This window comes from Podarcis melisellensis, assembly GCF_964234715.1.
Source record: "Podarcis melisellensis genome assembly, chromosome: 3".
In the NCBI taxonomy this organism is placed as follows: Eukaryota; Metazoa; Chordata; class Lepidosauria; order Squamata; family Lacertidae; genus Podarcis; species Podarcis melisellensis.
This window is the reverse complement of record NC_138530.1, coordinates 62,537,331-62,564,895: the sequence shown is the minus strand read 5'-3', so window position 1 is coordinate 62,564,895 and position 27,565 is coordinate 62,537,331. Positions and strand designations below refer to the sequence as shown.

General features: G+C 42.4%; 1 protein-coding gene and 1 long non-coding RNA gene across 18 annotated transcripts in view; one reads left to right on the top strand and one right to left on the bottom strand.

Annotated features, from left to right (window-relative positions):
• Positions 1-26,095, bottom strand: part of LOC309367688 — a 52,339-nt gene extending 26,244 nt beyond the window's left edge. The window contains exon 1 of the long non-coding RNA XR_014167282.1: positions 25,970-26,095. This is a non-coding gene — a long non-coding RNA (uncharacterized lncRNA). The remainder of the gene's footprint in view (positions 1-25,969) is intronic.
• EYA4 (EYA transcriptional coactivator and phosphatase 4) overlaps positions 24,846-27,565 on the top strand; it is a 108,278-nt gene continuing 105,558 nt past the window's right edge. For 6 of the 17 annotated variants that reach the window (XM_081907131.1, XM_081907132.1, XM_081907126.1 and 3 more), the window contains exon 1: positions 25,594-25,971. The gene's annotated coding sequence lies outside the window, so the exon portion shown is untranslated. Of the gene's footprint in view, positions 25,307-25,590; positions 25,972-26,420; positions 26,556-27,565 lie in introns of those variants that run through there. The other 11 variants (XM_081907130.1, XM_081907142.1, XM_081907129.1 and 8 more) reach the window with 7 other exon arrangements.

The window sequence follows — 27,565 nt, the reverse complement described above, 5'->3', positions numbered from 1 at the left end:
AACAAGCGGTTGGTAGTGGAATATGAAGCTTTATCAGTAGTGATGGGCAAGATTTCCATTTCTTGATTCAGAATGTGCTTTCCTAAAACAAGCACATTTCAATTCAATTAAGGCTCAAACCCGACGACTGACTTACCATGGGGAACCGTTTTCCATCACAGATTTATGTACTTGGTTTGGTGTAGTGTGTTTTCCCCCTCCCCGCCGCACATTCTGGTGTGTGTTGAAGGCTAGGGGCCTTATCAAGGCTTCCTCCCATTAACCATTTGGTGAGTTAGTCATCCGTAAGCAGATGGAGGGCACAAGGAGAAGGGGATGACAGAGGACGAGATGGTTGGACAGTGTTCTCAAAGCTACCAGCATGAGTTTGACCAAACTGCGGGAGGCAGTGGAAGACAGAAGTGCCTGGCGTGCTCTGGTCCATGGGGTCACAAAGAGTCGGACACGACTAAACAACAACAACAACAAGCATCATCCTAACAAACACACACACCAATGTCAATGGCTGGTCAGGGGTAGGATAGTACATTAGGGGTCCTTTGCCAGCTCCTACTGCTGGATAGAGGTGCAGGTGGAGACCTGCAACAATGGAGACCCAGCCCCTGTGAAGCCCAGACAGGTGGATGGCCATCAATGGGAGACTAGGCAGGAGTGGAAGTCCGTGCTCTAGCCAGGTGGGTGACAAGGTGGGTAGCCAATGAAAAGTCCTGAAACAGGGCACTGTGAGGCTGGGGCATTGGTAGCTTTTGATCCATGGGATCCAAAAGTCTTGCTGATCCCCTCAGGGGCCCAGATGGTGCCCTCTTTTACACCAGATTGAAAACTGGGACACAGACCCTTTTTGCCCAGGCTGGTATGAGCCAGCAGGGCTTCAGATGTGGTAGTGGACCCACCATTCTGCTCCTCTCCAGCCTCATTTAGGGTTGCTCTGAGTATTAGTAATCTATGGCACCTGGCCTCACATAGAAAAGATATTCCCTAGAACTATAGAGTCTTATGGCTAGAGTGGTCTTTTAAGAAACAGGTTTTACATTCCTTCTTTTACTCCATGGTTTTCAGACTTTGAAATATTTTGTTACTTGCAGATTGTTCAAATATTCACCTGATTTTGGCTTTGGTTCGATAGGTGCAGCTTTTCATATAACTCATGCAGACTGATGCACATATTTACCTGAGAGTAAGCCCCACTGAACTCAACTGGGACTTATTTCTGGGTAGACCCATATATGCTCACACTATAAGAAAAAATCTTTATTGCTGGGATACACTGGGCAGAAACAGAAACTGGAAGAGAAAGATTAAAGGTGGAACTCTGCTGCAGCTTATGATCATGAAGTTCTAAATTTAACCCCATAGTCATCAGATTACTACAGTGTGTTTGAGGGTGGATGATGATGAAGATGAAGGGAGAATTTAGTAATATCTCTGATTTGTGTGAATTCTTACCACAGTGTGAGTGATCTATGATGAGGGGGCTGGGAGATATATATGTGTGGGTGGGTGATTAATCTTGATTTTTTAAGTTTGAAAGTACACACCATAGATGGCTAGACGGACTTAAGGGTGACAGACGGAGAAATATTGCCCCTAACTTAAAGCAGGCTGAGTGGCTGTAGGAAACAGTAGAAATACAGGCACTTCCAAATCGTCACTATGTTTGGGTGGGATTCAGTTACATACTGGCAAACTCAAGTTGCACAGTTATAGCAGGTTGAGAGGTCCTGCACAACAAACCCACATCCCCCAAAATCAGACTTCTTGCGATAAGAAACTCGATGGGAAAATGCAATGGAAAGTGTGGGATAACGCTTGTTTTATGCAATGCCATCTAACCTCCCTGCCAACAAATCACTAAATAGCCAATGTCATTAATTTCCCTGCAAGCAAATCAGGATGAATGCTCAACAAACAGTACATTTGGAAGTGCCCTACGACTCTGCCAGTGAAGAGAGAACACTGCTAGCCAAGGACACATAAGTCAAGAGGGATGAACTAGTTGTTGTTGTTTTTTAATTTTTTTTATCAGTTTTCAAATTATTATGGAAGCCCAGAGACAAATAACAAATATTCAAAAACATATCCATCCAAAGGAAGTGCATACAAAAATTTAACATATTAAATCTGAAAACATGACAACCACATTTCTCTAGAGCAGTGGTTCTCAACCTGTGGGTTCCCAGATGTTGTTAGACTACAACTCCCATCATCCCTGAGCTCTGGCCTTGCTAGCTAGGCATGATTGGAGTTGTAGTCAAACCTGGGGGCACACAGGTTGAGAACCGCTGCTCTAGAGGGTGTGGGGAGAGATGTAATGTTTATTTTTTGCAGTGGTACCTCGGGTTACATACGCTTCAGGTTACAGACTCCACTAACCCAGAAATATTACCTTGGGTTAAGAACTTTGCTTCAGGATGAGAACAGAAATCACACAGCAGCGGCACAGCAGGAGTGGGAGGCCCCATTAGCTAAAGTGGTGCTTCAGGTTAAGAACAGTTTCAGGTTAAGAACAGACCTCCAGAACCAATTAAGTTCTTAACCTGAGGTACCACTGTATTATTATTTATTTATGGCATTTTTATACTACCCAATGAACAACCCACACCCCACCCCATTCAAACAGATTAACCAATCAATGGTCTTAGCAACAGCTCCCATCCCATTTTTTCACCTCTGGTGGCCCACTCCCTGCATCTCTGTCTCTCCCACAAAGAGACCCTACTCTGCCCAATAAATGTTTTTGCTGAAGATATTTCAATCTAGGCACCAGCTAAATGTATTTGGTGGATGGCCTTCCCTAATCAGGATACCACCGCAGAGAAGACCTTTACTGCTATATTATGCTTGTTAGTTCCTTTTCTCACAGTTACCCAAAGCCACTTATATTAAAACTAACATCCAATAAAAATATAAAAACACAGCTATACCGATAATAGACAGGAGTTTCAATTCAAACCCCACTAAAACAGGCCACAATGCCACCTGTCAAATTAAGGGCAAAACACCCAGGTAAAAAGTAAAGGTTTTCCCCTGGTGCCTGAGCATAGAGGAAGATGGTGAAAGAAGTAACCTGGAATGAACAGGAGATCTTAAAGCACAGACAGCCTGGTGCTGCATCATACTGGCAAATGTAGACATATTTGCAATGTGGCTTTTAGATTACTTTAAGGCTGTAAAAATATTTGTGCCACGGCAGAAGATGTAGCAGCATACAAGTGAAGTAAAAATGATACAGATCATTTTGTGTTTTTTTTAAAAAGGAAAAAAACCCCGCCAGATATTAGAAGAAATCATTGCACCTAATTTAGGGCTAGATCACCTGTGAAATGTGCTTATTAAGTTCCTTTAATGAGCAGGAGACTGGATGTTTTTGAATAGACTAGGTGTGAATGAATTTTGCAGAGAAGAATGTTAAGCATTATTCATGGGTGAAATATTCTTTTTCTTTTTTTTAAGAATGTGTTTTATAGTACAGTATATATCAGTAACAGAAAAGATGTAAAAGCTATTTCCAATCTTAAATGGTCAAAACTTTTACATCATACCCTCTTTTTCTCCCATTTATGTTACTGTCTTTAAAAAAAATCATAGAGGACCCCTCAGCTATTTCCTGTATATCAGATCAGCTGGCAAATATCTCTGTATAAGAGATGGTACCAATGGGCTGACATAGCATGAGGCGGCTTCATATGCAAGGCTCACATTTGCACTAAACAAGTACTTGTTCGGACTATGAAAACCATCACTGTTTATTTAAGACTTGAGGAGTTCTTCATTGTAGTTGGGGATCTTTTACAAATATTAAAGCGGCTGGAATAAGAGTCGGGGATCTCATCTCCGATATTAATCCTGACACTATAAAGCTTTCCTTGATTTATCGTTTATCCACATTTGGTTTAAACTCATTGCTCACATTAGTCAAGATCAGGACTTATTCTCTTGAGCTGGAACTGAGAACAGAATCTGTCTTGTTTAGCACTATAATAAATGAGGGTCTGCTTCATCCCTCCTTACATATGTTTTAAAGCAAAGTTCCCAGTCATTTTCTATTTAGAATCTCCTCTTAGTGTCATTAAGGGAATATCTGAGACGCTCAAATAATGATTTGCCTGTGTTCATTTCAGCAGAAATAGGTGGATTTAAAGAGCCAAACTAAAAGTGACGTTGATAATGTGTTTGGCCTTGCATATTTGTTTTTACTTTATTATACAGGCTCCTTCTGTGTTTCTATAGATGTGAGCAGGCATATGGTCAGATAGGTATGGAATAATAAAATAAGATCCAGCATGTGGTTCAACCCCACCTGTTTATTTGAAAATAAGTCCCACTGGCATGCAGAGTGTACATAAGATTGCAACCTTGTATGAATTACAGGAGTTACTAGGTATGTACTGGCCACAATATTTGCCTTTCAACTGTAGGTTTGGGAAACAGTCTGGCCTGTTCTGGAATTACTATTGGTCTTTCCAATTGGACTGAACAGATCTGTTAAAAAGAGGAGCTTTCCTTCCCCATTCACTATCATGGATAATCCAAACACATATACAGTGGTACCTTGGGTTAAGAACTTAATTCGTTCTGGAGGTCCGTTCTTAACCTGAAACTGTTCTTAACCTGAGGTACCAATTTAGCTAATGGGGCCTCCCGCTGCCACCGTGCGATTTCTGTTCTTATCCTGAAGCAAAGTTCTTAACCTGAGGTACTATTTCTGGGTCAGCGGAGTCTATAACCTGAAGCGTATGTAACCTGAAGCGTCTGTAACTTGAGGTACCACTGTACCTTTTTTTTTTTTACCTTTTTGCAAAAGTAAGTGAAATTTGAAAGCATAGCAGCCCCTCCAGAGTGGGATATGTCTGCAAACTTGGAAGAAGATATAGCAGGGTTTTCATAGGGACATCCTTAAAGTTTCTATTTTATACGAAGGAAAAGTTTATAACTTTTCAATTTCTAGCAGAATTGGATGTAAAATTCATGTATGGTCATGCCTTATGAGTGGATGAAGCCTGCCAAGTTTCAGATAGCTACAGTGGTTTTCCTGCAAAGATAGACTTTACCATTTTGGGGTGGGTACAATAGGAATCACAGGTGGTAGGTTGGTGGGTGAAAGACCATGGATGCCTAGGAGAGACACAAGGTGGAGAAAATATCAATCCCACACACCCCAGCACGGATTCTGTTACCCCAATGGACATTGGTGGAGAGCTGGGCTGCTGTCCCACAATGGACTTTTAAGGATATAGCATCTTCTCCTTGGGAAAGAGCAAGATCTCCATCAACTTGCATAAGGGAAGGCATAGATCCCCCTGAAAAATAATAATCGTTTTTATTCCCTTGTCCAAATCATTGTGGTTGGAGTGCCCTGGAGAAATAATACACTGGAATTAAAAGTTGGAGCTGTCCATCAAACTGAGAATTCTTCCACCTCTCCCTCTCAAGTTCTGGGCATTCCCAAACCAGCTTGGTTTCATTTCTTGGGGGGAAACTGTCATGTCACTCATGCATTTATTGCACTAAGCCACTCAGACGCTTACACATGCCTTGATCTGACTCTAGATCCTTTGCTAACAGCTCAATCCAACCAGAAACCTTTCTGAATCACCACACTTTGCCCTGTATCGGGGTACACACAGAGCCGGTGCACACTCCTGGTGGTTACTACTGTACAAATCCTCCTGAGCAGAAGGATTATCTTCAAGTCTAAGAAAAATAATCAGTTATTAGAAGAGGAATACTGAAAGATTTGTAATCTTGAAAACAACATTACAGCACCAAACAGAATATAGAACAGCCATTTAGATGAGCAAAAATATTGTTTTCCTAGCCTGAAAATTACCAGGTTTCTTGGAGAGAGAACTATGTAGGAGGAGGAAGTAGCCCTACCTACTTGCCAAAAAACATAACTTTTGTCATCTTCCAAGTATTTGTTGTGTCTATCTTTGCAGTGCAGAAGAGAAAGCTCGAGGTCACAGCACTACCCAATCCAGCCCAAGTTAAGGTCTTTGGAAAGTCCCTATGTTTGATTTCAATGGAGGAGAGATCTTTGCATCATCATCATCATTATTTACCCTAAGGTTGCAGGGCAGGTTAAAGGTAAAGGTAAACATACCCCTGACCTTTAGGTCCAGTCACGGATGACTCTGGGCTTGTGGTGCTCATCTCGCTCTATAGCCTGAGGGAGCTGGTGTTTGTCCGCAGACAGCTTCCGGGTCATGTGGCCAGCATGACTAAGCAGCTTCTGGCGAACCAGAGCAGCACACAGAAACGCCGTTTACCTTCCCACCAGAGCAGTACCTATTTCTCTACTTGCACTTTGTGCTTTCGAACTGCTAGGTTGGCAGGAGCATGGACTGAGCAACGGAAGCTCACCCTGTCACGGGGATTCGAACCGCCAACCTTCCGATCGGCAAGCCCTAGGCTCTGTTTAGACCACAGTGCCACCCGCGTCCCTTGCAGGGCAGGTTACAAAATTCAAAAACAACATTAAAAACAGTTTAAACCAACTTATTGCGTGAATGAAACTGATGTTATTTTTTAAAAAAATGCTTCCCAGATTTGTCTTCCTGTAGCATCTCCCTTGTTTTAAAGTCTAAAGGCAAGCTGAGTGTGGCATTTTGAACCCAAGCTTATTCACACAGACATTTACTGCAGCATTAGAAGAAACAACGAGGAGCAGCTTCCCCACCTACTTTCTCAAAGTGCAGTCAAAATTGCTCTCAAATGTTGGTTATAAACTTGTAATCTGAACTCCAGCCACTTGGCAGGGCTGCAGAAGAATTTACGATGTGCTAAATATTTCCTTTGTTCTTCCCAGTGGTAGCCTGCTGTAGCAATTAGAAAAGCAACTGGCTGCACATGTAAACTGTAGCTGTTTTCTACAGCCCTGGTGATTACTGTTGAAAGCCTCAGCAAGAATAACTTGGGATTTTAATATTGCAGCATTTTATTTTTTAAAAAATTAACTCTTCATTATGCCCCACTTCATTTTCTCCTTGGCCTTTGTAACCTACAGCTGTAGCAGTAGCAGTGGCCCATCACAGCTAGCCTTGAAATGAAAGATAAGAACTGGCTTGCTGGAGCAGACCAATCCGGCTCCATCTAGTCCAGCTTTCTAAGGCCATGTACACATTAGCAGCTTGAAATGCAGTGAGGTGATTCCACCCCCCCCCACTGCATTTCAAGTCATATTTGCACATTGCTGCACCCATCAGAATGTGTGTGTCTTCATCCAAGGGCGCATGACCTGTTAGGCTTCCCCACAACTGAAACCCCTCAAATGCCTACCCAGGAAACGATCCACTGTGCATGCATTGTCTCTGCACATGCGCAATGGCTGTCTAAATGTGCACACCTCAGCTTATCTGCAACATGAATGTGGCTTACATTTTCAAATCCCTAGAGGGAAAGGGCACCAAACAGGAATATTTATCCAAAAACTACAGGATAGATATGGATTGTGGCTATAACATGATGCGCACAGGGCTTCAAACATCAGTGGTGGGAGTGCACTGGAACCAGGGTAGGTAAAGGACCTCTGGACGATTAAGTCCAGTCAAAGGTGACTATGGGGTTGCAGCGCCCATCTCGCTTTCAGGGCGAGGGAGCTGGCGTTTGTCCACAGACAGCTTTCCAGGTCATGTGACCAGCATGACTAAACCGCTTCTGGCACAACGGGATACCGTGACAGAAACCAGAGCGCACAGAAATGCTGTTTGCCTTCCCACCACTGCGGTACCTATTTATCTACTTGCACTGGCATGCTTTCAAACTGCTAGGTTAGCAGGAGCTGGGACAGAGAGATGGGAGCTCACCCTATCATGTGGATTCAAACCGCTGACCTTCTGATCGGCAGAGCAAGCCAGAAGCTTCTGGAAGCTTGCAAACAGGGTACTGGAGGGGACGTACCCCGTTTCAGTCTTTTGCAGACTTCTGGCAGCTAGCACATTTTTTAAAAAAAACAAACAAGAATTGGAGGCACATTTTCATTCTTACATCTGAAAAGGTTGTTTTCTAGATTGTGTATGGTAAGAGTAAAATCTAACTGCACTAACATTAATCCCACCCATGGGTGCTAGGGCTGGGTAGTATTCAGAGATGAGCCGGGAGCCTGAACACCAAGGAGCCCTAGGAGCAGCCAGGAGATAGGATGGAAGAGCAAGTGAGGTCCAAAAAGATAAGGCAGGAGCAAAGAGCAAGCCAGACATCAGGATGGAATGATAAGCAAAGGATGCAGGAACTAGGAATGGACAGACATCTATACTTCTGGTCCATGACAATTTACATGTGTACAGTGGTACCTCGGGTTAAGAACTTAATTCGTTCCGGAGGTCCGTTCTTAACCAGAAACTGTGCTTAACCTGAGGTACCACTTTAGCTAATGGGGCCTTCCGCTGCTGCCGCACCGCCACCACGTGATTTCTGTTCTCATCCTGAAGCAAAGTTCACCCGAGGTACTATTTCTGGGTTAGCGGAGTTTGTAACCTGAAGCGTCTGTAACCTGAAGCATCTGTAACCCAAGGTACCACTGTATATTGATAAGTCCATCCTGCTCCATTTTCATGTGATCCTGTGGATTCTTTTTTTTAAAAAAAACCACTGTACAAAAGATTGTATTCAAGAATGTGTTGATAAATGCATACTTTATCACAAAATACTATTTTGATACATATTTTATTTCAGCGTACACATTTGTAAACACCTTTTGGCCTAAAATAAGCATCTTATTATAATACATTTGGGTACATGGTTTTTTTTTGGAGCCAATAACTGTACAGTAAGCCCACAACTTATACACATTTAACTTGTGGGCATTCAGTTTTATGCATGTGGCAAAAAAAATTGGAAAGGAGGGTTCCAGGAAAAAGGACTTTGGCAATCCCATCCACCATTGAACCCAATTTGTGTTGACTATACACAATTTTGGTTTGGGCTTTAGGTGCGATTCCCAGAATGTAATCCCCATGTCAGTTGTGGGCTTACATTTCTAGCAAAATTCGGAGAAGGGCAAATTGTGGAGGATAATTATATTCCAATTTGCATCTTAGTTGAGGAGTTTCATATTGTGCCATGAATTCTCAGCTCTATTTACCTCTTGACTAAGGACCCAGTCCAGGCAACTCTCAGAGTGCAGTGGAAGATTGTAGGTAGACATGCTTCCACATGGTGTCTCTTCTCCTACCTAATGGATGGGAATGATGGGGAACTGATCCTCAAGGTATCAGTATTCCCTATTACATGGTAGAAACTTCAAAGGACTCCTCTCAGCTCAATTTGAAATTGGGTCAGTATTTAAATATATATATTTAATGCACATACATATCTCTCTATATCCTTTATGTAGGTTTATAAATTGGTAAAAGGTTAAAAAAAGAGAAAAAAGTAAAGGACCCTGGGCAATTAAGTCGTCATATTTGACTATGGCCTGCGGTGCTCATCTCTGCTTTCAGGCTGAGGGAGCTGGTGTTTGTCTGCAGGCAGCTTTCCTGGTCATGTGGCCAGCAGGACTAAAAGGCTTCTGGAGCAACAGAACACCTTGATGAGTGCCAGAGCACATGGAAATGCCATTCACTTTCCTGCTCCAGTGGTACCTATTTATCTACTCATGCTGATATGCTTTCCAATCGCTAGGTTGGCAGGAGCTGACTGGTATGTAATGTTTGCTGCAGCTTTCCATATTGCCTTTCCTATTATCCTGCCTCTGGTTAGTATGCAGAACTTGGACCAAAGAGAAAGAGACTTAAAGCACATTCTACACATCAACAGATTTTTACATTCTGAGCTATATGAGAGAACTCCTCGGGGAAATGACATTTAGATCATATCTGTTGAGCATTGGCAGTTCCTGTTCTGAAGCAGGCAGGTAGTGGCAATCCCACTACTTCTAGTCACCCTCAAGGATGTCAATCACAGCTAAGAGCAGAGTGATTCCTCTGGGGTAAGTAGACTGGAAGTACAGATCTTAGGTGTCCCCAGGACCAATGGCTTGGAAGTCCCCCTGATCTCACTGAGCACACTGGAAATTTACAGAAGGAGTGTCCACTCATTTCCTGCCTTTCCCTCTCATGATATGTGTTTGGAAAAGGAGATGAGGAGGCCAGGAAGTCATGGGATGGTTGGCTCTAAGGTGATGTAATTATGAGCTGAGCTAAACTTCAAGAGCAGGGTTGGTTTGTCTCATATTTGGCATGCATTTTACAAACTATGTCTTCTCTTTCTGAACTGCCCATTCTAAAATTCAGTGCCATCCCTAATATTGTCTTGTGTTGACTGCTACTGCGTGTCACCTGCCAAATCTTGTCAAATACTGACTGCTACATGTCAGATACAGTTAAATTTCGACTGCTGTCGAATGCCACCTGTCAGATGCTGTCAAATGTTGACTGCCACTGGGAAAAAACTGAGGGTGGCAAACATTGATGCCGAATATAAAACATTAACTGAATATCCGCAAGGCCCCAGAATGTTCTGATTTGCAGGGCATCCCACAGTGTAAATCAGCTGGCCCTAAATTGTTGCCCGCCAGATGTTATGGTCCATGTTATGGACTACAGTTCCCATGATCCTGAGCCAGCATGGCAAATGGTCAGGAACAATAAGAATTTTAGTCAAAATCATCTGGATGGCACCAGGTTGGGGAAGCTGGTAGACTGATTACTAGTCCTTTTTTTAAGGTGAATGTGATACAGGAATCTTATCCTCCTTTAAATGTGTGGAGTCATGAGACATCCTTCTCCTCCCATTCTCTGGTTAACGGAAATTTTAGTTCAGTTGATGGACTGAGGGGAAAAACTGCCCTGGCTGAAGGTAGTTTTACACCAAAGGGGATGGCAACTTCTGAGACAACATGCACTATTAGTGATGTTTATGAATGTCATGTCTTTCTAACCAACATCTGATGTCAGAGGAACACAAAACCAACTTTCTAGATAACAATTTTAATTCTTATGGAGAATTATGTAATCTTAGCTGATTTAATGGCACCTGCGTGGATTTACTCTGTATTAAAGGCAAATTGTTTGAGCAAGTGTCAGCCAACTAAAGGTCTCTGACAGGCACACTTTCTCCTCTCCTACACAGCCACTGGCTGCCACTGTGTGATGAGAGAAATCAAGCAGGTGGCAACAACAGAGAGGGCTTTTTCAACGAAGGCATCCCTGGTTATAGAATTCTCTCACCAGGGAAGCTTGCCTGGCACCTGTCTTGTTGACTTTGAGACACCAAGTTAAGGCTTTTTTATTTTCTTGGGCATTTTAAAGGAAAATATTTGTAAGATCCAATGGGAAAAGAGGCTGTTTTGCAAACCCTGCAACTGTGCCACCCATTTTGCTGTCCAAATAGGTTTTGGAGGTGTGATGAATGTGGAAATCACCTTTGTTTTAACTCTGCACATGTGTGTATTTTTAGAGCATGATAACTACACAATTGTATTTTATAAAGCAATTTCCTACTCTTAAATGCCCTGGAATGTATTTTCATGAAGGGTGGTATGCAAACACTTTAAACAAAGAAGTTACTTTTAAAGATAACCTTTAGACCATTAATTCTATGGTAGAATGGACATACTCAAAAAGTTGCTCTATGAGAAAAGTCTTGTGTTGCCTTCTTTCAGTTTGGGTGATTTAAGTCTTTCAAAATTATTCTCTCTCTGAATCAATTGTGTAAACTTGCAATGCACATTTCTGATAGATCCATTCCTCGTTTTTAGCGCTGGCAAAACAGCAACAACGGCGTGAGAAGTCTAGTACAGCCCTGTCCAGTTGTGCTGTCCTGCCCAATAGCAGAAGTCTCAGTCACCAACCTCTGATTATTTTTATACTTTGTTTGACAGACACTTCTGGAAATGTCTCCTAGTTTTACGTCGTCAGCAGAGCTCCCAGGCTAAGTTCCTTACGTATCTTTAAATACTGCTAAGCTGATTGGCATTTGCTCACCCCACCCTTTAAGAATCATGGGGTCTGCCTTGGCAAGAATTATTGTTATTTTTTAATTGAACAGCTGCCTTTTAAATCTTAAGCCTATCTGTCTCTTTTTTGAGGGGAGGGGGGAGGAAGCAGGTAAACATTAAAATCTGTTCTCCCTAATTGGAGGAAAACACTCTGTAAACAATTGCAAGGTCTTTTCCTACTTCTGGCCTGACATTTCCACAAAATGTTTAATGGCTTGCATGGGCCTAAAGGGTTAGGTTCTTTTTTTAAGCTGCAGGCGCTCCCTGCCAAATACTCGCTTGGACATGCTGTGAGCGGTTTTTTGGGTCACCAGCAGCTTGGGCTATTTTGGGCTCTGTCACTCCTTGCAGATGTAATTAATTGCAATGGTCCTGACAATCATAATTACAGTTGCACTTGTTTCTGATAGGGCTGCCTTAAGAAGATTTCCCCTTGAAGAGGATCCTACCTTGGATTTTCACTTCCAGAATACAACTCTGCAAGGAGTCTTCGGATCAAAGGGTTAGAGTGCAAAGCATCCTTATCGCTGGGCATATCCATGTGGTGCTCTCTTAGGACTAGTGCCCAAAGTTGTGCAAACAGCAACACAAAGTTCCCTGGAGATAGGGCAATGGCTCTGTGAAAGTGGTGGCTTGCAAACTGGAACTGAGTCATGTGAAAGCATGCTCCCTTCCCTCTTTTCCTGTCACCTCCCAGTCACTGCAAATTCTCCTTTGATTCTCCATCAGCTTTAATTCAGTTTTATCAACACATTATAACTATGAACTTGATTCTCGACTCAGCCGGGATTTAAAGCCAGATTTTGCAGTAGACTTGCAGTAAACTTAAGGCAGCCCTGTTTAGGGATGTTTTTAATATGTAATGCTGTATTGTTTTTAATACTGATTGGGAGCCGCCCAGAGTGGCTGGGGAAACTCAGCCAGATGGGCGGGGTATAAATAATAAATTATTATTATTATTATTATTATAAACCTTGGTTACGAGGGAACCTGTTTAGTGTTGCTGCAGATGCTTTGCTAAACTGTGGAAACAAACAGAGGGAGGGAGGAACATATATGACAAGGAGCATCTGTTCCTGAGACTGGATCCTGATTTGCAAACCACAGTTTGCAGGGAGCCAGCATTATGTCTGCACCAGAACTTATGGTAATGGATGTACTTCTTCTGTGCATCCGACTCCTGCAGTACATATAGGTTGCTTCCCCTGCTTCCAGACAGCTAAACGATGCTGCTTTGTCTGCAATGGCTGGCTTCACTTAGTAAACTCAGAAGTCTCCAGAGGGAAATGTTTTTTGCTTTATCAAATAATAGAATGAATGTTTCTTATTTTGGTGGGATGGAGGTGATAGAACAGAGGCTAATCTGGTCCTAATCTTCCTCAAGAAGTTTGCCAATTGCCAAACCCCTGTGGTTATTATCTACAGGAAGGATACTTCACAAATTATAGAAATTATAAACTAAGTTGAAATAAGGCCACAGTCCCAAGTATGCGGTACTTGAATGGTAACTCCATCAAAATAATTAGCACTAGCTTCAGAGAAAATATGTTTTAAGATGGGAGCATTACAGTGAAATATACTTTTACTTTCAGAACTCTAACGTGGAACTCTAACCCTCCTCCTGAAATTCCCTTTGTCTTTCCTGTGCCTCTTAAATGTTTTTTTTAGCACTGCCACTGGAAGGTAGTGACACTGAATGTGTCCTGGTTTGGTTTGGTTTGGTTTGATTTAATATTTCTATTCTGGGTATATCAAAAACACAATAGCATATAAATAAGGCAAAAGACCCAAACAAATCCATAACACAAGTGCACAGAAAACCACGATAAAGCTTATTTCATAACTTTTCAATTGAATTCATGTCAGGGCTACTACATCACTTTCTAGTGACCAGTCACCTCTTTTCACTGTTTGTCCTTGTTCAGTTTGGACTTAAGGAAATCCACTTCTTGTTACATACCTGTAATTAGGTGTGCTTTCTTTTTCTGGTTATTTGGCTATAACTTTTGGTAAAATAAAGATAATTCAACACAGTTTGCTGCTTTATATTCGGCATTAAATTATCTTTCTAATGATATATAATTTCAAGGTATCATTTTATGCCATTCTTCTTAAAATGACGGATTTTATGAGCCATCAAACCTTAGCAATACAACTTTTCCTAAAGGTTTCCACAATTTTCGCTACTAGTGTAGATGTGAGAATAGCAATGTTATGCTGAGTTCCATGAATGAGTTCAGTCAATTTAACAAACAATAAAACAGCAGCAAAGAGATGAGGCTTTAAGCCTATTCATTAAGCTCACTTTCTGATGAGTTAAAACAGACTCCTTAACTTCATGCTCCATAAACACCCTGCGGCAGTTCAAATCTGTCACGGATCAGGCTGCTGTGACAACATTTATACATTTCCATAATACAGGAGTTAGAAAGTGTCATCAGGCTCCACATATGGTGACATAGTTTCCTTAAGTCTGTAAAGTACGAGAGAAATTTTCTGGATAAAAACCTTAATATGGGCTAATGGCACGTTTGATCCTACTAAAAATTAGATATCTGTGGGACAAGTTTTGAACAATGGAGCTGCTCAGAGTGTCATTACTAAAAAAGTGAAGCCATTGTTCAAAATTGTTCCTGGCTGGAGAGTCGTGTGGTGGGAAAATATTTTAACAGGTTTTCCTATTAGACAGACTGTTCTCGATATATAATGCTAGTGTTTAAACTACAATAGAGCCTTCAGCAAGCGATTTCTGTTCACATACTTTTAAAAACAAAACAAAAATTATCCATCTGGATATTTATATTTCAGCAGAACCTCAAATGACTTGTTTCACTCAACAAAATTATTCTAAACTGGTATATTTACAGTGGTACCTTGGTTCTCGAATGGCTTAGCTGACGAACAAATCGGCTCCTGAACACCAAAAACCCGGAATTAAGTGTTCTGGTTTTCAGACATTTTTCGGAAGCTGAACATCCAACGCGGCTTCTGCTTGAGTGCAGGAAGCTCCTGCAGCCAATCAGAAACCATGCCTTGGTTTTCAAACGGTTTCGGGAATCAAATGGACTTCCGGAATGGATTAAGTTCGAGAACCAAGGTTCCACTGTATATTTTCCCATTGGACAATTACAGGATCAGCAGTACTGTACTGGTATGGCCCTTTCATTATTTCTGACATAGTGAATTTATAATTTTTTTAATGAATTCTATTTTCATCCCACCCTTCCTCCAAGTACCTCTGGGTAGTACACATGGTCCCCTCACCCACCAATCCACTTCATGTGCACAACAACCCTGTGAGGTAGGTTAAGGTGAGAGACAGCGACTGGGCCAATTTCTGCTTTGTGGCTCATTGTGGAATTGAATGTGTCTTACCACATCTGGCCTCTATGCCACATAGGTTCTCAAATGGAAGACTATAGAATTTTATGGTAATCTCTCCTCTGTATTCCTGCACACACCCTTTAATACCAAGGTTGTGGTCTCACACATACTTATCTGGGCATAAGCCCCGTTTAACTCAGTGAAACTTGCTTCTCAGATGACACGCACAGATTCAGAATTAAAGCATTTTCTTGGAATTAAGCCCTCTTGGTTTTTAAATTAGCTCCCCTTCCCCCAAGTAAATGTAGCTAGGATCAGGAATGTTAGATAGAAAGGGCATAGGTGCAGAAATCTAATGGGGAAAAATAGTCTGTATACAAATGAGAAACTGTACTCATTTTTATATGATGATATTTCATTATTCAGTTGCACAATTAGTTGATATATTTGTACAAAATGCTATACATTTGCATTACGTCTGTATATCACGGTAGATAAGCTTTGCCACAGTTTACAGAAGAATGATGAAAAGTTGTGACATGCGTTAGTGAAGTTGTTGTCACAATATTGTCTGGCCCCAATCCAGCTGTGGGTGAACACCACAGTACTTTCTGAATAGTGGGGGCGAAACGCATCAGCTGTTTTGTGGGGAGAAATTGCCATTCTAGTGCCTTTGGGTGCAAGTGGCGCTGTGGGTTAAAGCCTCAGCGCCTAGGACTTGCCGATCGAAAGGTCGGCGGTTCGAATCCCTGCGGCGGGGTGCGCTCCCACTGCTCGGTCCCAGCGCCTGCCAACCTAGCAGTTCGAAAGCACCTCCGGGTGCAAGTAGATAAATAGGGACCGCTTACCAGCGGGAAGGTAAACGGCGTTTCCGTGTGCAGCTCTGGCTCGCAAGAGCAGCGATGTCACGCTGGCCACGTGACCCGGAAGTGTCTCCGGACAGCGCTGGCCCCTGGCCTCTTAAGTGAGATGGGCGCACAACCCCAGAGTCTGGCAAGACTGGCCCGTACGGGCAGGGGTGCCTTTACCTTTACCTTTAAGGACGATTGGCAGAAGAGCTGATTTGGATGAGTGCTACATGTGCAGAATTAACATGAGACGGATCATTAACTTATCTGGGCATAATAATAATAACTATTATTATTATTATTATTACCCTGCCCATCTGGTAAGCTCATGCTGCATACAGAGCAGTTTTTCAGTGGGATGCCAGTCACATGAAATGTCAGATGGACAAACTTTTCTCATGTGCTTAGAATAATGTCTCAGTTGAGCAAGGAAGGAATTGTCTGTGCAGCTTTCATTTGTGCATGAAGTTCTCCATCCATTTGGAGCATATGTAAAGAAACTTGCTTCCACATGCATATACCCTTCAGCTGAGTTAGGGCATAGTATTTGATGGATAAACTGAAGTTGGTTCCCCCTCCCCCCCCCCACAAAAAAGCCAGATGCACATCACTTGCATGGTTCTAACAATTCATTTTGACTTTACCATTTTTTGTGCATCTGTCTCTGTGTGGCAAATCTATGAATGTTAAAATACTTCATGTATAAAAGAAGGAAACCTTTTTAGCAGAGGCCGAAAGCTTCATAAAATCCATAATCCATTATGTTTGAGTCTCTGCACAGTGGTTAAACAACATTTTTGTTGAACGACAAAAGCAAAGAGCTTGGTGCCAAGAGGAAATGATCTCTCTGAAAGGAAACGATAGGTTGAATAGCTTTAGTTGTCGTTTCACCTCTTGAGTTTTTGGTTTAAAGCCATCTCTGCTATCCTTCTCAGAGAAAAGTAAATGCATTCATTGAGGCTGGGAAGTATCATGAGACTGGTTATCATCAAAAATTAGATGAATCTAACCACTGTATACTTTCAAGGACTTCTAATACAATCCAATAGTACTTTGTAAAAGATCTCACTTCTTGGGAAAACAAGATCCAACGAGATGGATCAAAGTTGTGCTTTGAGAAAGAAATAACCCTTGTAAACAGAATATAACTGCACAGAATAACTTGGATATAATTGAAAGGGAAGGAAATAGCTATGCTGACGTTCACTTTTGTGTTAATACCAGTTTTTGAGAGGTTACATAATCTTGGAGAGTTGATAATTATTTCTTAGACTGATTACAGATATGGATGGCATTAAGGGAAGTGAGCTAGTCACCTACAAATTTTGGGTGCCATTAAAGGATGGGAAATTAAATTTATGGTTTAATTATTACCTTGAATATGCATTATTTTGATTGTCCCTCGAGTCTTACATCTTCAATATTTTCCCCACCTACCAATTTGATCTTAGGGGTTTAACTTATTAAGCCTGACCTTCTCCAAAGTACGCAAATAAATTTACATGCACCCGATTTATATTTCTAGGTAATACAAAGCAGTATTTTCCTTCACAAGGGCCTAGGCATAGGAGGTGATGGTGCTCTGAAATGCTTCCAGGACAACAGGTAGCTTGTGAAGCAGGGGAGCTGAGGAGGCAGGGAAGCCAAGAAGATGGACAGAATGATGGAGAACCCCGGATATCTCGGAAAAGAGAAGCTGTGTGTGTATCCACAGATGATGCCTGCATCTCATGTATTCATTCAGAATAAGCATATCTTGGGTGGCAGATAGGGCCCCTGAAAACCTGTTCTAATCTAGAAGGACCCGCAATCCTCCAGGACAGATTTCCTGGGAGGCTGCTGAGGAGAGAGGGAATTACCAAAAACCGCCTTCCCTCCTCTTTCGTGAGCATATTTCTCAGCTAGTGCCACAGTGCTAAGAAGCTTAACCAAATATCAGCCACTGTTTTTACTTTGTAAAAGTCTGAACTGCATTTGTTCATTTTTAATGTTTCTGTCTAGAGAACTAAGTTAGGTGGGCAGTATACAGAATAAAATAATAACTGAAATACAAACAACATGGAAATTAAAATGCAACAGAAGGAACTACATCAAAAGCACATGGGGGGGACCCCCCAAGTAACTGACAGGACAAATCTAACAATATCTACTCAGGAACAAGTCCAGCCGAATTCAATCAGGCTTACTCCCATGTAGCTAGGACTGAAACTTTAAACATCATCTCGAGCAGAAAGTGAAAGTAATTCTAGTAATAATCAGGGGGGGGGGGGAAGCAATCTTATCAGCCATGTCATATACTAATTATGTAAGTGAAAAGAATATGTGCGGTTGTGTGTTGCCTTGGTATATTGTATACCAAGAGTTTTCAAATGAACTCCTTTCAATAAATTTATCTGGTGTGCATCCTTCACATTGTTTATATTAATATATTGAAAAATCTTTCATGAAGAGGTCGTTGTTATCATTGAGTCGTTATTTGTGCCAACCACCGTTTCAGCTGGGCAATAACGTGCTGCAAATAAATAATGAAAATAAAATAGGTATACATTTTCATATACATTTTCCAATAACAATTTATGTCCTTCATTCATTGCTGGGTTGTCCTGCATCATTTGATATTTATGAGAAAATCCCCAGGGCACGCTGTTCGCTCTGAAAGTTAAGTCAGCAGCTGCGCCACATTTAACATTCACTTACTTCTCTCGAGAGGATCCTCCGTGGCTCAAATGGGGTCTCTAAAGAGCTACCTCATTTTTCTCCCTGCTGTTTCAGATCCGATTGTTAGCAGTTATATTACTGAAACCATCTTCCCAATTGATAAATACTGGCTTGGAAGCAGGCCTTTGGGAGCTTTTAGTTATCCAGAGGGTTTTAGTCATCCAGACGAATTGCTGAATGACATGAGGTGCCGTATTCCCATATCCTTCCACTGTTTCCGAGTCCTGATTACTGGGGAATGTAAAATGGGGCCTAGCAGTAGGAATCACGGTACTAATGTAGTCTCCTGGATTTGAGGAAGTACTTAAGTGCTTTCCTGTATTGGATCAAGAGGAAGAATGCCATCATGCACTTGATTGCCACCAAATAGTTATACCCTTCTTGGAAAATCACAAATCCTCTTGCAAGTTAAATTTAGCATAGATGCACACACACACACTCATGTACATTCATTCCTCCAATGTATTTTTTTTTAAGAGCTAGATATAACAATGATATTTTTAAAAGCTTGATTTTTGGGGGTGATAATGATAAATATAAATAAGTATTCAGAGTGTTCAAATGAGCAAATGTATTCTTCTCTGTAAATGCAGGGTTAAAAAAACCATCCACTTTCCCTAAAAAATAAATGGTCCCTCACAGTAACATTCTTTCTATATATACAAAAAAGGAGTTACCAGTTACAAAACCTCGTTAAGAGTCGCAGCTCTTCCCTTTTTCCTCTTAGGACATCTTACTTTTCCTCCTTATCATGTGGAGATCCATCATGATCTAAACTCTCAAAGGCAGATGCTCCCAAATATAGCATCTGGGTACCTGATTGCTCAATTCACAGGTTTAATTCCCAACTCCACACAGGCCACCTGTGACCCTTCAACCTTCACATCTTCAATGATTTCCCCACCTACCAAATCCTGATCTTTGGAAAAGGTCAGGCTTAATAAGTTAACCCCTAAGTACCCAATGAATCTATATGCACATTTTTATTTCTAGGTAATAGAAAACAGTATTTTCCTTCACAGGGGCCTAGGCATAGGAGGTAATAGTGCTCTGAAATGCTGCCAGGGTAACAGGTAGCTTGTGAAGCAGAGGAGCTGAGGAGGCAGGGAAGCCAAGAAAGTGGAAGGAGTGATGGAGAGCCCTGAACATCTTGGGGAAAGAATATTATGCCTGCATCTCATGTACTCATTCAGAATAAGCAAATCTTTAGAAGGCACTAAAAAAAATGGGGGCACTTCCCTCATTATTTTTTTTGCAGTACTCCTAACATTGAAGCTCATGGAAAAATGCTTGTATATGTGGGAGCTGTAGATTCACATCACAGATTTCACATGTGGAAGGAAGCAGCAGACCGAACTGTTTGAAAATAAACGAAATTGACAAATATGCAATTATGTACACATTAAATTCATCTATTTTAATGAGACCTGAGCATGCAGTGTATAGATTTAGCAATAGGATTAAGCTAGAAGCTAAACATATTGTTTACAAAACATAATTAGCGGTGAATACCATTTCACAGGGAACATATCTGACTACTTTCCTGATAAAATCAACTCTTTATAACCGGGATTAAGGTGCTGATTGCTTTTGGCAAAATGCCACAAATGACATTTGCGGTAACAGTAAAATCAGAAGTACTGATTGATTAAGAGTATCAATAAATGTTTCTATCCATAAGAAACAATAACAATTGACAATTTGGCATGTATTTGCACCTTGAACTATTATAGTATAGTATATTATAATATAGTATACTATTATACTAGGGCCACCGTTTACAAAAAAATACCACTGCAACATTCAGATATCAATTTCAGCCTCCATGTATCCCTTAAATTCTGTTGTCCGAAGTGGCTGGCTTCATCTTGCAACACAGGAGGGCTGTTTGTTACCACTGGTCTATCTAGCCCGGTATGGTTTGCACTGATTGGCAGTGGTTCTCTTCAGACATGTCTTTTCCAGCCCCACTGGGTGATGCCAAATATTGAACCTGGGATTTTCTGCATGCAAAACAGGTGCTCTATCACTGACATTTGGCTCTTACTCTTTAAACGACACTATAGTGTTTCAAACCTTGAACTTGTGGCACTTTCCATTTGCTTCATCCCCAGCCTATTTCCTTAGGTGCCAGAAGCCAGGAGAGTGGAATTTGGGGACGACATTGGGATATTAGCTAGCTATGGAAATTGGTATTACGGTAAATCTAACACACACACAAAACCCTGCTTAAATTAAACAATTTCTTCAAAAACTTACATTGCTTTGGAAAAAGCTTGCTATTTATGTAAACATTTAAAACTGTGAAGATTCATGATTAAGAATATCATATTTTCCATCCTTGCTTAGGCATTAAAATTTTACAATATATTTAACTGTGAATTAAATACCTTCTAATCAAAAAATAAAATATGTTATTTAATAAATCTGTAAGCATAGTTTACAATCGTTAGTCTGTGGTAACTTATCACTGAATCCACAGCTGAACTCTTATACATGTTGAGTTATTGAAGAGGGTAGATATCTTTCTCTCTCTCTTTTTAAAACTTGAAATCTGAGAACCATGGTAAAAATAACCCCATTCATTTTTACTTTGTAAGAATCTGAGGCTCTGAAGCACTGGCAAGATCCCCTGTATATCATCTACTACAGATTGATGAACTTGCTTTCAGACGAAAGAAAGCCTGCTAAAGTATAAAATAAGGCAAAATAAAGTAATTGTGTGCCTCGCAGCACATGCTCTTGTTCTTGACCTACAAAGAATCTTGTCAAAAGAAAAGGAATGGATTGGGACTGCCCTGGGCCACACAGTGTATTTAGGATCATGGAGACAGGAACCCAAGGGAAGCAAAAACTTTGTGTCAAAAAGAAACTCTTTCACAATGGATTTCAAGTTCTTAGGTAAATAATGCAAGGTGGGTAGGTGGGAAGTACAAAGCTTCTTGTATCTGGATGGAATGGGGTCAGGCATGTTGCCATTCTATCCTTTGATTCAACTGAGAAGCAGACTTGGAGCTAATTCATACATTACCACAACAGCATGATAGCAGCTATCCTCTGGCTCCAGTAACACTTCCATGCAAGAATCACACAGGCATAAATACTCAGGCAGCGGCAGGATATGTAAATGGTCCCACCATGTGGTTTCTCTGTCCATATGTTACACTTATGGACAGGTGTACCTCTCTGGAGTTGGTGTTCCAAATCTCAGCCATAACTGAAAAAGCACACCTCCCCATGCCAACTTGCTGGCAAGCGAACATGGAGGAGGGTCTTTGGGATGAAATGGACTCCTCTGTCATGTTTATAGAGGAAAAGGCTATATCCTAGTCCCAGGCTGCTTAGGGCTCTGAAAGTCAAAACCAGCACCTTGAACTGAGCCCAGAAACTAATTGGCAACCAGGGAAGTTAGTGAAGACCAGGGAAGTTAGTGAAGGATCAAAATAAATGGAACACCTTACTTTCCTGGCCTTGCCAAAACCTTAGCAGCCACATTCTGGGTCTGTTATTATCTCTTATTAAACAGGCATTGGAGGTTTGTAGCACTATAAAACTCTGAAAAGCCTGACCTGAAAGGCAACAAAAAGAAAAGGAGAAACAACAAGAACCACCACCACTTATCCTCTGTTTCCCATTTGGATCAATATATTATCTTTTGTGTTTTTGGTTCTTCATTAGAACTAATATGAATAAGCAGTTAGATGACACTAAGCTAAAACTGTTCTATTAACAAAAAGGTTAGTATACTTAGAGCCATTAGAAATGGCTACATTTTATAATCACAGTCACAGACTCAGAGGGTCCTGGGACACAAATAATGAAAAATAGAGTGAGCCAAGCGTTGTTTTGCAGCATCTTCTTGCAACGGTATAAGGAATCTTGTTTGCACAACTGTGATCACATTCTGCTTCACTGGCACTCTAAAAATATTACTGGGCAAAGAAGTAACAACTTTGATTGCCAGGGGAGTCATGCTGGCCTTGGGCACTCCAGTGATGGGTTTAATAGTGTAGTATTAACTGTGATTGATGTGTGAGCAAACACTCAGATCAGTGATACAGGTGGTATTTGGTTGTATGTGTAAGGCAAGGAAAGTTACAAGTTTATAGTCTTGGGAATGAGTGGTGTTTCACACCAAGCACAGAAAAACAAGCATGATGTGCATATTCTGGTAACACACTTAAAATCAACATCTCTTCAAAGTAATACTACACACACACAAAAAACAACAACAACAACCCAACAGAGAAACAACCATCCATTAGCTTTTTCCTTTGTAAATAGTTGTGTAAAGCAGGACAAAGTTCGAAGTCCAAGATATATTGGTTCCTAAGGTAGAAAATTCAAATAGTTCCTGCGTTCTCCCAAGTTGCAAAACTGTAATAGGAAATTTCGGCTGCAATGCTGTGTATACTTATCTGGGATTAAGCACCACTGAAGAGGTTGAGTTTATGATTAAACATACATGGTAAATAATAATTTGAAAGTACTGTATTCAATAGTACCCTAAAATCCACCACCTGAGGTGAGCTGCCTTATCTTGGTAGTGTGAACCCTGGTACAGAAGTGCACCTGTACAAGTAGAATCCCACACAAAACCAGATGCCTAAGGGAGGGGAAACTTTCAGACTTTTGTGGTTTCCCTCACAGGTTAATTAGCTCCCTCTGTGAGACTGATATGCAAGATATGATAGCCATTCCTGCCATTTGTCCCCAGTTTGTAATCAACATGGAGGTTTCATTTGCAGCTATTATAGCTAATAGTCCTTGCTATATTTTTCCTCATTGGATTTGTCTGTATTATTTATCTGTTGCACTTTTAAACCTGCCTTCATCAAATTACATCCATTTCCTTGAACACTGGGTCCTCAGTTGTTGCTCAACTACAACTCCCATCATCCCTGATCACTGGATAAGCTGGCTGGAAATGATAGGAGTTATGGCACCCCAAGCTGAAGAACAGATAAATAGACCATAGTCTAGGCATCTTAGGATCCAAGCACACTTTCCCCATTCAACTCCTATGACTGATAATTCTAAAATGGCAGTGGGGCAGAAACCACACGCCCCCAGTGTTGTCCTGCCTCCTGATCTCCAGCTGAAGCAATGCAAAAGCCGTGCATGAGAGAAGACCAAGACATCCACTGCGGAATGTAGCGAAGTAAGCTGCCTACACTATGCTTTGCCATAATCCAAACATCCAGCAGGCTCCGTATGGCAAGCGTGAGCGGAAGGTAGCTCTGGATCTACTGGGCATCACGCATTAGACGGGCAAGTAGATTTCTGACTCCTAGTTGTTTAACAATAGCATCAACAAAATGAACCCCTTGCTGCCCTAAATAATACTACTGAAATGAAGAAAGCTTTGGGGAAGGGAGGCGCAGATTGCTGTGTGTGGAAGGGCTGTAAAACCCATCTGGTGCTACTGGAAACAATTATTCAATTCTATATGTATGCCTTTTGCGCAAGGCTCTAGTTGGCAAATACTGGAGCTTTAGTAAAAAAAATCTAGAGTAGATCCCACAAGCCTGAAGTCTACCCACTCCCGTTTTGTTGCCTGACAGAAATTCGCCCGTGTCCCTCACCATCACTCAATGCACCATCTATTTTAACCCCAGCTTCAGGGATTCAGGGCTGTGGGCTGCCCAGTCTGAAGTTGAGGTGGGTGGGCTGGGAAGGATCCAAGCAGAATACGAAGGCCATGCTTGTTTGCTTTCCAATCACTGCAAGCGGAGGCTAGGAAACCTTCTCCCCATTATTGGGCGAGCACCTTCCTCTCGGGCAAAATGGCTCTATCCCCAAGGGAGGCTGAGCGCACCTTCCCTTCTTTTCGGAACCAGCGGGAAACTGAAGAAGGTGCGGGGCAGCAGGGAACTTGCGCGCGCAGGAGGGTCGGCGGCGTGGGAGGGGCTAGGCCAACGGCCCGAAGTGCACGTGCCTCTTCCCGCCAACGTAGCGCCACCAGCCAATGTCCGCGCGAGAAAACAACCAATAGCGAGAGGGAGCAGCCGCTGCTGTAAACATGCTTCTCCCTTTCCTCCTTCACACACGCACACATAAATAAACGCACGCGCCGACGCTGTCCCGCGGCCGAGCGCGCCACCACGAAACTTGCCACGGCTCCCTCCACAAGGGCAAAAACAAGAAAGCATCCAGAAAGTTGGGCAACGTGGCGCGCTTCCTCCCCCCCCCCGCGCGCCTCCTCCCAACTCCCCTCACGCGCGCGCCTGGGTGCGTGTTTTAGTTTTTCCAATTCTCCTCACGGAAAGCTTCTCTCTTTTGTTTTCCTCACAGTTGTACTCCCCCCCCCCCTTCTTCCTTAACTACTTGAAGAAAGACAGTGGTGGTGGGAGGAAGCACAACTTTGGAAGGGGTGCCCTCACCCCCTTTTTTATTTGTTTGCCTCGACTTGGAACAGGGAAGAGAATCAATAAAGGCGGAGCGGCGAGCCCGGGAATAAAAGTGGTGGCAGGAGAAGGTGAGTGCGCCTCTTTTCTTTCCCTCCCCCTCCTTCCTCAGTTTCTACCATTTGCTTCCCTAGACGGGGTCTTCCCTGGTGTATGTGGGGGACACCCCTCTCCTCGCCCCCCCCCCCCACACCGCCGCCCCTTAGCTAACGCCGCTTTCCTCTTAAACAGCCCCCACAAGCGAGTGTCTCCTGCTTCTCCTCCTCCGGAGGCAAACATGCCCAGGAGCCCCCAGCTCAGCTGCTGACGAGGAGGCCCGACGGCGCCTTGTCTGGCGCGGGGGGGGGGGAAGGTCCGTTCCGCGTCCGCGGAGCTACCGAAACCCATTTTGCCCTTCGCGTCACGGGACGAGGTCCAGGCGCAGAGAGGGCGTGTGTTTGTGTGCACCGCAGAAACACGCGACATTTTGCCGAGAGGGGGACGAGGGCGACGGTGGTTGGACTCGGCAGGGACTTGGTGCCCCCCGCCTCAAATCTCTTGCCTCCCTCCAGGTGACCTCGCCTGGTTATTTGCCCCGTAACGGGGGGCGAGAGGAAATCGAGGGGCGTCCAGGGGAAAAACAACCGCAAAACTTTTTGCCTCGTTCTCTCTCCTGAATCCCCACTTCGCCGGGGCGATTCTGTCTCGGGTTTCCTTCCTCGGCTTCTTATGCCATTATAACAAACGTGACATACCGGTAAGAGAAATCAGGCGGCCTCTTTTGATCTCGCTGCGCTGCTCGTTGCCGTCGCTTTCCGGGTTTCTGTTTCAAAGGCTCGCCTTCGCTCCGGGTCCCCCCTGGGCGAGCTGCTCGACCCGAGCCAGGGCGGTGTGGTGTTTCAGCTCCGGGGAGAGAGAGAGGGGCACGGTCTGGGTGCGGGGTAGGGTAGGGTTCTCCCCCCCCTTCCCTTTCTTGACCGCAAAAAAGTCTCTTGAAAGTTTCGATGCGAGGGCTGGTGTTGTGCAACTTGCCAGCAAATGGAAATTGCACGCATGGAGGTCGTAGAATTAAGAAAGTCGCTCTGCGAACGGTGGGAATTGATGCCAACTTTTTGGGAACGACCATAAACTGTTTTTCTTTCCCCTGGACTTGGATTGTAAAGCTTGGATCTGGAATATATATTACTCTGCTCCGTTGAAGAGCCTGGGACTTCCCAGCCTCCGTCTTACGTTCTTTTTTTTAAAGCAACATCGCAGTTGGTTTTTTGTTTTAAAGGATATAGTTGCTGTTCAGGCTGGTGCAAACGTAAAATACAGATAGATTTCTAGACTAGTAGAAAGGTACAAAGCTCAAGCGGCTTTTTGTTTGTTTCGCTCTCTTTCAGAAAAACCGAGTGTGTGCATGTAGGCTTAAAAGTACACAAAGCAGCTACTGCTTTGTTTATGTGGTGCTGGTGGGGGGTGGGGGGGGGTCCGAAGGAACTTTACTGATCTCAGGGAGTATCGTGATCTTCACTTAGGTGTAATCATCGCTATAACGGGGCTTATGTTTTGCTCTGAAACCACTTCCACGTGGAGAGGTCTGGTGTGTATATACATACTTGAAGTAATAGAATTCTCAGTGTTCGTCCCAGTGGGCTTTTGGCCATTAGTTTGACTTTCTGCCTGTCATTAGACACTCCCAAAATCTGCTATAAAAGAGCTGAAGGGTAGCTTTTGGCTTTATGGTTGCATGGTATGTTGTTTTAACGTTCTTTTTCTCTTACCTTGAGGCCGTTGAATCGTTGGTGGGGAAATGTGAATTGGTAAAATGTGTCTACATGCAAACTACTTTGTCTGCTTTTTTAAATCTGATGATCGCCTTACCTTTGCATCCATTTCATTGTCATGCATTGAAAAACCATTGGCGTATGAAGTGCTGCTTTTCCAGTGACGATTCAGGGATTGACAATGGGGTTTTGTCTACCTGTGAGAAAATTACTGGTATTGAAATCTTACTTAATTGTCATTTGTTTGATATTTTACCCTGTGGTCTAAATTTTTAAAACAAAATGTATGTTGCTTTTATTCCACAATTGCCATGAATAGAAGTTTGCAGAGAATATCCCATTACCATTAGTAGTTCACATATCTTTAATATGGAATTAAATTTACTTTGAAAGATAGTGTTTTGATCAAAATACATTTTTGATACATTTACTTGTTAATATGGTTAATTAGAGTAAGAAAGTACATCATAAGTTGATTCAAATTTGATGTGTCCTATATATTCCCTTCTCTCTGATCAGATTTTTAAAGAAAGAAATTGTGGAGTTCTAAGCCAACTTTTCTTTGGTTTACGAGCACTGCTT